Here is a 16,066-nt window from a genome sequence, read left to right as displayed (position 1 = left end):
AGCTACGCTCGATGCACACAAGATGCTAGTTTGTCACGTAATAAGCTAAACTGTGGAAGCACTGCTGAGCTTTGTACATGCACAAAAGCACAGTGTTCATGTTTGGACAAACCCTGTGGAAGACATCAAAAAATGTCCTTGGGAAGTTGCGAGAGAGAAACGCAGTGTCTGTTGCATACTTCATACACGTCGCCCATGTCGGCAAACAGGCATCAATATTCGTGAAGTCTGCACAGTGGTCCATGCGCTCAGACGACTGCTTGATCAAACTCTTGTCATTTCAGTGACTCTCATGAGAAGTCATAGAGGCGCCGTCCAGAGACATATATGCAAGAACATTGACAAAAGGTCGTTAAAAATTCGAAAGAGAAAAGCTAAGCTGAAAAGAAGGTTTGAAGGAAGTTTCAGTAAAGGAATTCAAATATGTCCATGGTCCACAAAACTCTGGTCAAAACTTCAGTCCGTCTTGGTCCCAAGGTAACTAGACTCCAAAGTAGACAGATTCAAGCGTCATGTACACAGCTGTAATGAACAGTCTACATGTCAATCCCGCAAGACGACTTCTACAGCCATGTGCCTTGGCCCCATGGCTATAAAGATCAACGGTGGAGCAAATGGCAATGTGACGGGCACAGTTTAGAAGCCAGTACGGTGCGCGCTCCGCTGGATTCACGACTGGTGGTCCTCCATCGAGCTTAGTCGATGTCGCAGTCGGGTCCCAAGGTAGCCAGGGAGTAGAATCTCTCCTTGTCACCACTTCCGACGCTGGTGACATGCTGGAAGCAGCAGGGCAGAGAGATTTCGCTCTTGCCAGGAAGAGGCTTGGGCTTGGACGGCCTGTTCTTCTTCTTGAGACTCTTGCTGCTCTTAGGGCACAGACAAGCTGATGTTCAGGGGATCTGAGATCAGTTCCTCGACCTTTTCCCAGAATTCCTGTGCGGCAACAGAATGAAAAAAAAAAAAGCCAGTTTTTAAGACAGCTTTTCTAAGATAGCCAAGCACATACATTTCATGAAGCGTTGAACACCGAACGATAGTCATAATGTTTACGAAGCCACAGATACTAAAGGAGTATGCGTATGTTATATCCAATAATTCAAGGGCAGGAATGTAGGAAAATAATTGAGGTCACGGGCATGAAACGAGTATTAGTGTTATTTTATCTAAAGCAGTCTAGCATCCTGGCCATCCTTCCGAATCTTTTTCTTCCTTGATAAAAGCTCATGTCTTTAAAATGTGCTGTTACCTGAGCCTGTAACAACTGCGGTTCTATCTCCTCCCTGCATGTTTATCACCAATAAAAATTCACAGTTTCAATGCAATGGCAAAAAAATGAATGCGATAACCACAAATTGGAATGGTATACAAAGTACGCCTAGCAGCTATATCCTTTAGGATCTGATCTCACGTAACTGTACAAGATGCTGGTGTAAGGTAATATGGCTGCTCCAGGGAGCGAAGCGGTTTTTATGGTGTCCGTCGCCTCACCGCGAAGTAAGAGATGAGAGCATCACATGTACAAAGGCAAGAGCTATTAATGTCGAGATAGTGCGCTCATTTGATCAAAGTTAACAATTGCAGCTCGGGCGACGCTGCCGCCCCCCTCCTCAGGAACTGGCACCCCTGCATGCTCATTCGCCCGATGGAGCCGGTCGGCGCGTTATATCTCACCGAGCGACGCCCGTCGGCAGCCTTCCAAGTTTCCACTCGCATATAGAAGATATACAACGCACTGGGTGAAGTTATAGATTTGGACTTTATACGGAACATGACGGCGACGGCAAAATATGCGTCTCCAGTGTCTATATAATTGCTATCCCATTAATATAAGCATCTATTGCTTATCTCGACCACTGACCAGTTAGCATGTGTGTCGAATTCCAGAGCCTCTGAGAGTTGGACAGCTATGGGTTTTTCTGTGTGAACATCCTGACATTCTATTATAACGTGTTGAATAGTTTCACGAATTATTTTGCGTTGGGCCGACGTAGTACCGTCTGCACTCTCCCTGCTCTGTTCAGGATGACGTCTCCACTACGACCATAGGCGTGCGCACAGGGGGGGGGCAAGGGGGGCGGCCGCCCCCCCCCAATCACCTAAGAGGGGGGGGGGCGCAAAATCTGCCCCGTACATTGACCCATCTAGTCGACTAAGAGGGGGGGGGCGCAAAATCTGCCCCATACATTGACTTAGTGGGGCGGGGGCGCTGTGGTGAACCTTTGCCCCCCTTATGGGCAACCCTGCGCACTCCTATGACTACGACGGTCGGACAGACATCCTTTCCCCGTTTTTGCACAATGACACTTCTATAATGCCTAGACATTGACACAAGTGTATAAACTAGAAGATGAGCACAGACTAACTGAACTGTTTAGAAGACAAAGCATACCTGCGCAGCGTCTGGCACGTCGAAGCTGAGTCCTGCCATGCGGCGGTGGTCCGAGGAAAGGTGCATTGTGTGGAAGGTGACGGCCGACTTCTGGTAGCTGCTGAGGTTGTCGATGACGTCCTTCCAGAGGGCGAACCCAGTGCCCCGCTCGGCCAGCACAACGTGCACCATGCGCCGCGTCCTGGCACGAGTCTCACCCTTGTCCAGGATGAGCACAGGCACCCCGGTGCGCGCCAGCTCCCAGCGGCCGGGCTTGCCCTCCTGGGACACGTCCGTGAAGTACAGGTTGGCCAGGCAGTGGCAGCCGTACACGTACGTCTTGTGGCTCTTGAAGCAGCACTCGACCTGCGTCATACAGGGATGCATACACGCACACTTTGAATAACACTTTCCTAGAGTGGCCAATCATCTGATTTAGCCGCCATCTTTCGCAAAAGAAAATGGTGGCGACCTTCACTTCACTCTACAATTGTATCCAAACAGGTCTTGGGGGAAGGGGCAGTTGAAGACTCATCACTTTGTTTTTTATGTGGCGTTTTTGTTTTTCTATATTCATGGTATATGTTTGCCTTTGCAAGTTGGATTTTATTTATGGTGCCGTGACTATACAACCATACCTCCGAGCCATTTATAAGCCCTACAAAGTCTTTGCCACAGGAGGGGGGGGGGGCAAGGAGGTGGTCCGACCTCCTTTTATGTATTTTCTTGCGTGTCTTTGTATGTGTGTGCATATTCATACACATACAAGATGTGCACACACACACACACACACACACCTGATCACGCGGTCACCGAGTCAAGGGTGCTCCAACAGATCATGCCAGATGCCAGCTCAGCCAAATATTAGAATGACAGAAAGCCGAGCTAGTTGGTAGGGATTCATAATAAAAGGCGGTAGGCGTGCACAAAAGGACACAAGCGAGAAGTCAGTACAACACAAACGCGTTTGCGTTGTCCTCACATCTCTCTATTGTGACCATATGTGTGCACGCCTACCTCTTTTGTCTGCCAGGACACTGCCAGAGCCCCGTCTAGCCGTCTTATTCGTTCCTACCCGTTTTAATTTTTTCGCGTGTTATTTCATAATGAAGATGTATCATATACGTGTCACTGAGGACGACCCGAACAGGAGTGCGGCGTACCTGATCGACCTCGATTTCGGTGAGCCTGCCGGACTCCTCAGGGTCCTTGTTGAGCGCGCCCACGGTGTCGTACTTGGTGGTGATCTTTTCGATGCCCATCTTGAGAGAGTTCTTGACGATGTCCGAAGAGCAGTAGATGACCGCCTCGCTGCCGGCCATCCTCGCCTCTCTCACCCTCGAACAGCCGAAGCACCGTCGCCCGCCGAGGCAGCACTACGGTCCAGGAATGTTGTACGCCTCAGTGTACGGACTGTAATGGCAGCATCGAAACCTGCGTCAGGAACAGAAAAACAGGGCTTGGTCAGGAACTCGCAGGCAATCATTTATGTACTAGACGAAGGCTTATAAAAGTAACATTCAGCAAGAACAAAGACCTATGTCTGTAGTCATTCGCATAACTGTCTCCCGAATTCAGTGAGACCTGTTTGTCTTCGCATCTTTGCACCGCCTGGACATTCACGTGTCACATACGCTCTGTTTTTTTTTTTTTCATGCCTTAATGTATTACATGGATCAAACAAGTGGAAACATGACAATGTTTCGAAAAAGGATTTCTGGCTGCGCTACTGGAACGCACGGACTTCGTGTTACATACGGTTTTTGCGTAAATAGTTTGTACTGCATGCCCCTCTACATTGTGTTGAACGGAGCGAATCTTATCTGCTACATCGTAGGATGATACGTAAAACACGCTTAGTATCGTTAGACAAAAAAAGACGCGGCGACGGCCCGGTTAACACATAGAATGGGAGGCCCTCCCAAGGCGTAGTCTGCCCAGACAGGACAGGAAAGGGGAGGTGCAAGGGTCACAGTTCACCGAGGCAACGAAGGGGGGGGGGGGCGCTCTTCCCAGGAAAAATCCGGGGCGGCGGTTTGTCTCGTGGAAATAACTTACGCGCTAGCACGCCTGGGGCGTGACTCTTGGAACGGCGGTGGGGTCGAGTGTAGTGTGTACGAAACGCAACAAAAGAAGAAACGAAACTGGCGCGTTGTTGTAATAAGATAAAACAGAGCGAGCGGCGTCCCAGGGATCTAAGCGTCGGAATGCGGAGCAATCTCCTCCACCCAATTTCTAGGTATATTTTCATGAAGTGAAGTCTGAAGCGAGTGGTCCGCAGGCTGAGCTTCTCCTCTTGTACGTTGGCCCACTTGCAGAGAAAAGATGGCATTGTCCAAAGTTTATTCGTGAAAGCTACGTGTTGCTTCTTATGCTGCATATGAATAGAATAAAAAAAAAAAGGTTATCGGGTCACCTTATCCTCCTTACACATATTACACGAAATGCCGGTACCATGAACTGAGATATCCCTATGCAACGAAAGCGGTAACTCGAGAAAAGTTGGATTGTCGGGTTCACTATCCCAAAACTCCAAAGTGAGTTGCGAGTGCCACCTCGTGTAAGTATAAAGTTTCACGTGGTAGCGACAGTGAAGAATGCGGCAGTCACACTGGTGGAGACGAAACCCTTTCTTGGGCCAACTTGTGCCCAGAAAACTAAGTAACTCAAAGTACAAGCAATGCGCACTGTACATTGACAGCTGTCATCACAGTCGTCGACAGTCGGCGGAACGCGTCGTATTTTATACATGAATTGTTTAAAATCGCAGCGCTGTCACCGGTGCTCGCGTTATCTCCAGAATAAACTAACGTGTCGTGCACGTGCGCGTGTCGTGCGCGTAATCTTATCAGAATGGTGTAAAACAATCGAGAAGTTTCGCGAACATTATGGTGCGGCCTGTGCCGAGCGGTGGTTACAGTTCTTGTGGGTGAAACTCGATAACGAAATGAATGTGCGCGGCAATATATATATATATATATATATATATATATATATATATATATATATATATATATATATATATATTGCCGCGCACATTCATTTCGTTATCGAGTTTCACATATATATATATATATATATATATAAAAGCACACCTGGGAATTGAGCAAGCAACCGAGGCATGGGGCACGAGCATTTTGGCTTGCAGCGCCACACCAGAATAGGGGAATCGCACCCGTGACCTCAATGTTTCACTGTATTCCTTTCAAACAAAATATTGGTTCAGAACTTTCGCTATGAAACACGAGGACATTTTTTCATATATTCCATCGAAAAAGATGTGATACACAAAAATGCTAGTCTTTCGTTGTAAGACGGCACTATTTTTGTCTGCTCCCAACCTTGTTCCTTGGATTTCTTTTTTTTAAGCAGATTCCTTTCTTTCTTGCAAGTTCCTGCTTCCTAAAAAACAGTTCGTTTTTTCCTCCAACGACCACACGCTGAGAGTTTCTAGTCGAGAAAAAATTGATGGTTTCGGCCTTATGACCCTGGACTCTTGAGGCGATTCATGATTCGCATTGCCAATAACATTCTGCTACCCCCCCCCCCCTTCCCCTATCTCTCTCTTCCTTAGCAGAGCTGCACGAAGCACTTCTTGAAACACGACTTCGCAACCGTAATATATAAAACAAGCGCTTGGTTTGGCAAGATCTATAAGCCCATACTTCTCCGTATGATTCTATGCGGCTTTGGAATTACGAAATCAGGAGGCACGAAGTGCTCACTATTAAAAAAAAAGAATGCTTCGTGATAATGTGCGCAACGACTGGATGCTGTACACATGGTATGCGTACACCATGCATGGCAACTTCCACAAGGCTGTACGCACTAACTACATCATCGATGAATGGTAGTTACGAAAACTTGGGGATCAACACATTTTGCTGACTCATCACTGCGCGCTCGCTGGATAGTGGTGACGTGAGCAAATAGGATGGAAAGCGATGACGTCGCTTTCCATCGAAAGCATATACACTACACTACACTACGCACTACACTACACTACACACACACACACACACACACACACACACACACACACACACACACACACACACACACACACACACACACACACACACACCAGTGCATTACACTGCATACCTTAATTTTTTTAACAAGTTGAACTCCCACAACCACACACTGTATAGTCCTCAGATGTAAAAGACAACGTATGCCACTGTTATGCAACTGGCCCGTTATAGCTAGTTCATTAAAAAAATTACATTGGTACGGAAGAACTGGGGCTATTAAAAAGATTCTGCGGCTTTTACGTGTCGAAACCCCGATGCCGCAATATATGGGGACTCCTTATTAAGGCGAAACATCAAATGCGAAAAGAGACCGTCGGCGTCAACGCGAACAATGCGAGAAATCGTCATAGTGTGATGACGTCACCGATCGTCAAGTTTTGTGACGTCACATGATGACGCCAACACGTGACATCGTTCCTTGGTTAAAGCTGCGCCGATCCCGAAGGCAGTGCAAAACCATTTGAGATGCACGAAGCTTAGAATAACAGACAGCTGAGCTAGTTGGCAAGTATTCAGAGGTGCTTAAGGCTTTCGACGAATTCGTATGTTGTACGTGCTGCGGATTTGTTATGTTCGGAAATTCTGGACCCTGTAGGTTCCATGCTCGAAAATTCTAAGAACTTAGTAGTAGCCGGCGCCATATTTGTGCTCCAACATCTCCTTACATCAGGTTAACAACAACAACATCAACAACAACAACATAAAAGGCTTTCGAAGGGGGTAATGGGGGTTGGATCAGTGCAGCCGAATGAAAAGAAGCAGATGGCGTTCGCCTTCGAGTCGTCTTAGGCGAAAGCAGAAGGGACCGTACGACTTCCTTCCTGCCCCCTAGGCTTCCTTAAACCTCAATCAAAGCGAACAAAGCGTTCTTGCAGTTGATCGCCCCCTTCGAAATGCGCGCAGCAGGCAATCTAACCCTCGTCCTCGCGCTCTAGCAACGCAACGCAAAGCCACAGCCACTCAGCCAACACGGCGGGCAATAGGCTACGTACTAAGAAACACGGTACATTGGACAGACACAGACGTTCAGTGCACGTACACGCCTATGGCCGTGTAGCACTGCTCCTTTCCGGTCGGTCCCCGGAATCCAGGATGCCGCCGCCCCCTCGCTCAGTTTGTTTTCCCTGTTCCGCACGACCCGACACTTATTCGCACTTAAATGCGCGCCGCCGCTGGCGTCAGTGCTCCTGGCTCTACGCATATATATATATATATATATATATATATATATATATATATATATATATATATATATATATATGCTACGTGTGTGCGGATACATCCATGGAGAGCGCAGGCGGTGCAGCGCCGGTCAAGCGCGGCGGTTCGACCACGGACGGGAGTGCAAGCCACGCCGATTTGGTTCACGGCTGCCGCCCCATTCACGGTGTAATGTGTGTCTAGGATAAAATAAGAAAACGATTAAGAGTGCAATGCACTCTAGAACGACAGAAAGTTGAGCAAGTTGGTAGAGATTCATCATAACAGCGCGAATCACGGCCGCGGCGGCTGCATTTTCGATGGAGGCGAAAATGTTCGAGGCCCGTGTACTTGGAGCGCTCCACTACGGCGTCCCTCATAATCATATGGCGGTTTTGGGACGTTAAACCCCAAATATTATTGTTATCATAAAAGTGTTTGTAGGCCTCACCTTCCTTTGTGACGAACCCCTACCAGTAGCTCAACATTCTGCCATTGTAGGGTACATCGTCATCGCAAGCTTATTTCATGTCCACTCATAGGCGTGCGCACAGGGGGGGCAGGGGAGGGGCGGCCGCCCCCCCTAATCACCTAAGAGGGGGCGCAAAATCTGCCCCGTACATTGACCGTTCTAGTCACCTACGAGGGGGGGGGGCGCCAAATCTGCCCCACACATTGACATAGTAGGGTGGGGGGGGGGTGCTGCGATGAACCTTCGCCCCCCCCCCCCCTGATGGGGAACCTGCGCACGCCTATGTGTCCACTGCTGGATCGAGGCCTCTCCCAATGACATGCAACCCACCCCGTCCTGAGTGAGCCGGTTCCATTTCACACCTCCAATTTTTTTTTCTGTTTAGATTTCGTCGCTCCATCTAACAGTTTTTACCCGACACAGTATACCCTGACCGATATCCTTACTGTGCAGAATACACAAACTTGTACCATTCCACGTGGGAATGCCCCGAACCGCCCGGCCTATACGTAGAATACCCAATCCCTCCCCATCCCTTTGGGAAGCCGCTCGTTCACAAGCAGGACAGCCCTCACAAGCAAATAGAAAAAAATAAATAATAGAAAAAAAAATAATAGAAAAAATAATAAAATAAAGCACGGCCCGTACTCGGCCGTGCTTCCAATCACTTAGCACCCATTGCGACGTTCTGACTCTCTGTTATCTGTTCTTATCATGACGTTACCTGGCCAGGTCAATTTTTTCCTCTTCCTATCTACAAGGATATCGGCCACCCCTTTGTGTTCTGGTTCACTCTGATCGACTGAGGAGAAAGAAGATGGCTGTCGTCTTCGTGTAGTCTTAGGGAAATGCATAAGGCACCGTGACATTTTCAATTCGGCTTCTCTCCGCAATTGTGCACGCGGTTCGCGCGCGACACATTCGAATATGCCCGTCATTTGCGGCGTCAAAGACGACGCAAGCGCAGCCTTCAAACCAGGCATCTTTCAAGAACAGCAGACATCTATTACGGAGGGGGGGGGGGGGGGGGGGCAAGAAAAGAACCGCTGCATCAACTTCATCAATATTCTGCTAGACAAACAAACGCGTTTATAACTGTGGTTGTAAGAAGCGTCACAAGATGCCAATACCATCGCCCGGTAACGCAGTATTTCGCAAACGCCTTTGCGTATAGCGGAATATACCGAGCACGCTAATACGCCTGTCACACGGAACTACTACGAGCTTTGGATAGAAGCCGCAAGGGGCCCATTAGGCGCTGCATGCGCCTGCCTGTAAGATTTCGCGTGTGATCACGTTGAAAGCATTCTGCGTAGTATGTATGATTATAAAAAACACTATAATTCATTCAAATCGAAACAAAAAAAAATTGTTCTCTCTTTTATCACAGAAACGCGTACCTGCAAGCATGTTGGCAGCATTGCTGACAGGGATGTTGGCAACACTGCCCGTTTATTTCGATACGCGTTTACTGTATGCGTACGCTGTTTGTCGAACACACTGCAAGTTGTAAACAATTTCTTTGAAGATGCGCTACCACCTATATAATATCACGTTGTCCTTTCCCACATCGCACGAACACAGGTCTCATGTTCCGTCCATGAAGCCCTTGCTGCAAATGGGTCCCCACAGTAGTTCGCATGTGCTGCTGGCGCGACAACCGGGAACGCCAGGGGCGTAGCCAGAAATTTTTTTCGGGGGGGGGGGTTCAACCATACTTTATGTATGTTCGTGCGTGCGTTTGTATGTGTGCGTGCCTATATACGCAAGCAAAACTGAAAAATTTCGGGGGGGGGGTTTGACCCCCCCCCAACCCCCCCCCCCTTGGCTACGCCCCTGGGGAACGCGGAATCCCCGTCACTCACTGCTTTGAGTTTTGGTAACCTTGAACTAAAATGAGCACTGCAATAACAAATTAATGAAACACACAGACGTGAACACAACGGCGCGCACGAGCTCGGAGACACTTCTTCAAAATGGCGGCACGACGGTTTTTCGCGAGGTGTGGTACAGAGAGTGTGTGCACCTATACGCATGGTTTTTATCTTTTTTTTTTTTTTCGTTGAACGCACGTTATGAGTGGCCTATGCAGTATAGTTTGCAAATGCTTAATAAGCATTGAAGAAAATATCCTTCCCTTGGATGTTCGACTCCACCGTGAGCAGGTCCGAGTGTCAGCACAAGCGTTTGAGGTATATACTCAGACCACCGACCGAAGGCAAGTGACGATTAAGGCGTTGCAACCCCTTGGCGTTTCCTGGTGGCACGGTTTCCGCAGCGTCCCCCCGCGGCCCTTCCGGCGTATCGACGACTCGCATGCCGCACGCCACCCGTTCCACCTGGTCGAACATCAAGAGGTGGTACTCCACATCTTCTCGTTCTTGCCCCTAACATTAACGGCCCGACAGCGCCGATGTTATCGCAAACAAACGACTTGCCGCTCCCATATCCCTGCGGCTTAGCGCCGCTATCTTCGTTCTCGATAATAAGCGACCATTTCATTCTGTTCAAGAAAGCGGAATGCCGGTGGGCAACAAGATGTGTCGTCAGTGCCTGCAAGAGCAGGACATGTCTTTTTTTTAAGAAGAAGAGAGAGGGACAGAGGGACAAGGAAGACCAGAAGCTAAGAAGTCGACAGAATGGCGGAAGAGAATCGCAAGTGTATAGTTCGCGAGAGGGACGTTTGAGACAGTTGGATACATCGTCAGTCGAAGACGCCAATTAAGCAGATACAGCGGCCCATAGCGCTCGCGGGCAGATACAGCTGGCGCGAGGGTCACGTGACAGAAGTTGAGGTCTCGACGCGCACGCGCCCGCCGGCTCGCGGCCGTCGCCGACTGACGGAGTGCGCGGGAGAGGAGAGGAAGCCGACACTGCGCATGTCCGTTGCTATAACGACGCACTTGCGAGGAGGAAATTGACGTTGTCTGAGCTCCACGGCGAAACGCATGCACGAAGTCGTTTTCTTTGTTCGTAGCGGATGTTGTAGAGCTTTCGCTCTACAAGGAAATCGCCTTTCAGGAAGAGTGACTGGAAAGAGCGACTATTCAGGCGAAAGCCTTAGATGTCTCATCAAACGCGAAAATTGACCGTCGGCATCGGCAACTGACCATCGTCCCGCGTTGACGGCGCCGGGGACGTGTGATGCGAAAAATCATCATGTGTGACGCCACCATATAACGTATCATGACGTCACAGATCGCCAAAATTTGTGACGTCATTATGACGTCGTCATCATGACGTCACTGTGACGTTACGTCACATGCAGACGGCATTGCATGGCATCATACCTTTGTCAAAGGTGGGCCGATCACGGAGGCAATGCAAAACCAGGTGAGGTGCCTCCGATCCTGGAGTCAGTGCAAAACTATGTTAGGTGCAGAAAGCCGGATCCACTGATCTCCACTAGGAGGAGCTGGATGGCGCATCGAGCACGCGGGCGTGAAGCCACCGGAAGCCGCTGTTTTTGTCCCGGAAGAGAGTTTTTCTCTTCTTTTTTAAAGAAATACCTGCCTGTAGCGCAGTAAACTGTACGAATAGACCGGAAAAGTCGCCAGGAAAGACATTTCACGCTAAGTACCTCAATTTTGCATTACTTTTTACGCATTTTGTACGTTGCCGCGCTCCGCCGCATTCGGACGGCGTCGGCACGGCGTTCGTCATCTTTCGTGTAGCGTTCGTCGGCGTCTACAGTGAGGCGTAATCGCAGAGTTTGAAAAAATAAAAAAGAAAAACGATCATAACAACAGCTGCCACCCGAGAATACTTGAATTGTGCGACTGAGACGGACAGAAGACGCCAGCTTCCGGGACAAACAGGGGACCTTCCGGTAACTTCACGAGCGCCCGCCTCGCAGCAACGTTTATACACCAATTTCACAAGGAGGCTGCCATTTTTAAAGCTCGCCACCGCCGCAGCGCCGTCTAGCGTCTGTGATGTTTCGCCGCCCTTCCGGTGTGTGGGGTTCGGCGGCGGTTTATGCAGCGTGTATACGCTCAGTTCACAAGGTATTGCTGTTCTTCGCGGTACACGGGCAAAACAGAGCAACGCTTCGCGAGTTTAAAGGCGCTGGTAAACAATCGCTTAGCCGTCAGCTTCAAAATGGCTGAAACAGCAAGCAGCGGCGGCCCACGAGACGTTCCCGCAGCAGCGCCGACGATGAGAAGAATGCCAATACAGTTCTTAAGCAGCATCTGTAAATTGGCAAATGCTTTGTATGTTTTGTTACAGCTGACCTCGGTGTGGTTCTTGAAATATGCGCTATAAGAGAGCGTTAACATTTAGGACAACTCTCGAAGTAATCGGAGAAACGTAAATGGAGACGAGCGAACACATTGTCCGGCTGCGCGCTAGGTGCGCGCATTAGTGTTTGAGATGACTCTCGGGTTTCCGTGCCGTGATTGTGCAAGTTAAACGTAACTCTAATCCCTAACAGGTCATTTGGTTCCGCTTAGCACGTCGCAATACAATGTTCATGGAACGACAGGAGCACAAACACCGATGCCTGTGTTCATTCGTGTCGCCGTCGTAGTTAAAAGCTTGTGGCCTGTGATCGTTGCACGGGATAAGAAACAGATGTACGACGGGTGAGCTGAAAATTCGGCGTAGAAACAACACGATGATAAAATGAAAATAAGCCTGTTGCACATCTGGAAGCATGACATGGCGTAAGTTCGCTTCGGCGCGAGCCGCCGCCACTAGCGATACGCCGAAAGGGCGCCCGCTTTTGGTAACATTATTGTCAGTTTGTTTTCTGGCGAGTATTTGAGAAGCATTACGACGAGCGCACGTGTCCAAGTAACGACCTGGCTTTAACGAACGTGGGCCGATTATTCACGACACCCAGGTTGTCGCGAGAAAAAAAAAAAAAAAGGTGCGGTTGTCATAAACGCTACCTTAGTTATCGTCACAAAATTGTCAAGTCGAGAGAGAACGTGCTCTCGACGAAACGTTCAAGACGCGTACCTGCGCCAAAGCACACATGTCATGCGGGCCTTTCTGTCATGTAGATTAGAAAGTGCTAATTCGATAACCTCGAAATTGCACGCACAAAGATGGAACATTTTCTAGCCGCAGGCATTGTAAATCATGTGCTGTAGCATAGAAATCAGAGAGGTTGATGTTATGAGCGGACAACTCTTGGGCAAACATTTTGTGTATTAATCGTCAGCCTTGACATTGGTTTTCTTTGGTGCAGATGATAAAGTGTAGCAGCACGCAAGCGCAATCACAAGCTGGTGTGATGACTTGAAAATGTGGCCATAAGTGAAGACACCACATATAATATACTATTTGCGGGAGAAGAAGGCGTGCGACCTGAGAGAAGCGAGGACATTTAAAAGCATTGTGCACTTCGCATGCCTTGGCTGCCAGTCTTTCAGGCTTCCGTTGTTGTTGCCGCAGCCAAACACAGCGCAGTGGTAGCTTGTCGACTTGTTCTCGTCCGACATTTCGATTTGCGGCTGCACAATTGCTTCAGCGCGTGGATAAATGGAAACACGCTGACATCTCACGCACCACGCAGTGCAAAACTCGGGAATCCGCACACACCAGCGGCAGCGGTCGGCCGAGGTGGAGAGAGAGAAAGCGGTGAAAATACACCGGTTCGAGGCTACGCTCCTCCTCTCCGTGAAAACGGTCTATAGAACCAGGTCAGTTGCAAAACTGAGCGATGTTGCGCGGCGCTGCCGCTATCAGCGACAGATGTGGCGCTGCTGTCGCAACAGGATTCACTCACTCCACTCTCTTCAGCCAGCGGTGAATGTTGCGGCGCGTTAGTATCAGTGGAGGCTGCTTTCTGCGTGAACAGTTTTACGCTTTCCGCGCCCTATTGTGCTTCGGATGTGCTGCGTGTCTTCACCATGCCGACATGTTGTGTTCCCGGCTGTACGAGCGGTTACAGGAAATCCGAGACACCACGACGTTTCTTTTGTGCCTAGGGTCACTAACTCTTCAATGAAGGGAGGCGGGGTAAACTAACATAGGGAGCCAGCGAAGTCAGTTTTCTCAGTTGCGGTATATTCCAGAAAAATCCACTGTTTCTTTATTGTTTCGACCTCTTGAAGTTGTACTTCAGCTGGCTACGTGCTGCTCGCAACATTTCCTCTTGCTGGAGAGTGTACTCGTAAAAGTTGTCGCGCTTCATGCCGAAGTTCAGCCAAAGTATTTAAAGACCTTCGAATCCACCGCCAGCCACCGCAACATTGCTTCGTGCGTGCTATTCGCCAGAACATCGTGTTCTGTGACGTGCGTTGTCGGGTGTGCTTTGCATCACATAAAAATTTTTCACTGGATGGTCCCGAATAAATCCCGGACATATAGCTGTCCCGACAGGGACGGTTCAGGACTCTGTATGAAAAGTCGGGACAGTCCCGCGAAGTCCGCGACGGTTGATAACCCTATTTGTGCCCCGCGTGATCCGGACCAGCGAAAGAGCGTATGCTTGGCCATGTTGGTAATTCATGTTTCACTTCTTGAGCGCACAATTGAACAAAGACGAAAAGCAACGCGGACACAGCGCTTGGTGTCCGCGTCGCTTTTCAGCGCTGAAAAAGTGAAACATGAAACGAACCAGCGAGTGGCGTGGGATCGCGCCATTCCTCGTGAGGATAAGAAACTGACCGACACATCACGTATGTGTGCATGATATGCACCTTCACGACGAAGACATCCTGAACACTTTCACTCACATGGTCTATGGGAAGAATTAAGGCTGAAATCGCCAGCGGAAAGGAGCCTTGTGGAAGGATGCGTCCCAACGATATTCCCGAACTTGCCTTGATTTGAGTGATTCTAAAAATCGTGCTGTAAATAATATTTTACACTTAATTGGAGCTGTTGTGATAAGGTTTAATGCTTGAGACTGCAAATAAATCGTGCCGTTTGTGTGCATCACAACAGACATGCCATATCTCGAAAATCGTTTCACTGCATTGCGTGCGTACGTAAAATAATAGATTTTTTTTTTTTTCCGTAGCAGGACTGAAAGTGTGGCGTGCGGCGATTTTACCGCTCAATGATTGCGAATAACGACAGCCGCGATACAGAGTGAAAACGCCTCACTTCAAAAAATATAAAGTGAAGAATTATCGGAAAAAAAAAAACAGCGCAAAAAAGACGGACAACCAGAAAAAGGAATGCACAAACAACAGCGCTGACTTACAACAAAGATTTATTCGTTAACACCGTGCAATACTTGCACAGTCCAAAACGAAAAGAAGGAAGTACCAACACGCCCAAGCATCCACTTTAGCTAAAGAATTACGCTACGGGAATGCGTCATATAGTTAATTTCTTATAGGGTAATGGAAAGACTCGTATGTTATGCTATCAAGCATCAGTTATCGTGGGCAGTCTAGAAAGCCATAGCTTTACTGACTTTTCCTACCGCTGCTAAATATTACTCAGGTTTACGCTGCAGCGGCAGCGCAACGAAAAATCTCGATAATATACAGTCGGCGATGTAAACAACGAAGCCCATTCTGAACGGCTGGCTCGGAGTCTTGCCACGCACACTACGCGTTTTCGTCTGCTAGCGGAAGCTTGTTGCGCCGCCAGCGCCACCAAACCGGAAGCTGCCCTGGCGCCGCGCGACGGGTTGGCTGACGCGGGGAGTTTTGCAACTTACCTGGTTCTATAAACGTTGCCTCGCAGAGCGGGGATGCGCCGTCCAGCCTTTTTAATGGAGGTCAGTGGCCGGATCAATCGAATGAGAAAAAAAAAAACAAGATGGCTTTCGCCTTCGAGTCGTCTTATGTGAATGCATGAGGTATCCTGTGAGTTTTTCTGCCCGCGGCGTATGTGAACACACAATGTCTCTCCGCGAGATCCACTAGGAGCGAGCGATAACGAATGATCGGATAACCACGTCAGCTCTATACGGAAGACTGTCAGATGAGCTAAGCCTTAGGAACAGGAAAGTGGTATGCAATAATTACGACGGTAGAAATATATAATATATAGGGTTTTGCGTGCCAAAATCACGATACGATT

General features: G+C 48.8%; 1 pseudogene; it reads right to left on the bottom strand.

Moving 5' to 3' along the window:
- The window catches only part of LOC119402244 (uncharacterized), a 70,388-nt pseudogene continuing 54,322 nt past the window's right edge, over positions 1 to 16,066 (bottom strand).

The sequence above is a fragment of the Rhipicephalus sanguineus genome, chromosome 8 (assembly GCF_013339695.2).
Source record: "Rhipicephalus sanguineus isolate Rsan-2018 chromosome 8, BIME_Rsan_1.4, whole genome shotgun sequence".
Lineage (NCBI taxonomy): Eukaryota > Metazoa > Arthropoda > Arachnida > Ixodida > Ixodidae > Rhipicephalus > Rhipicephalus sanguineus.
This window is presented reverse-complemented; position numbering and strand designations above follow the sequence as displayed.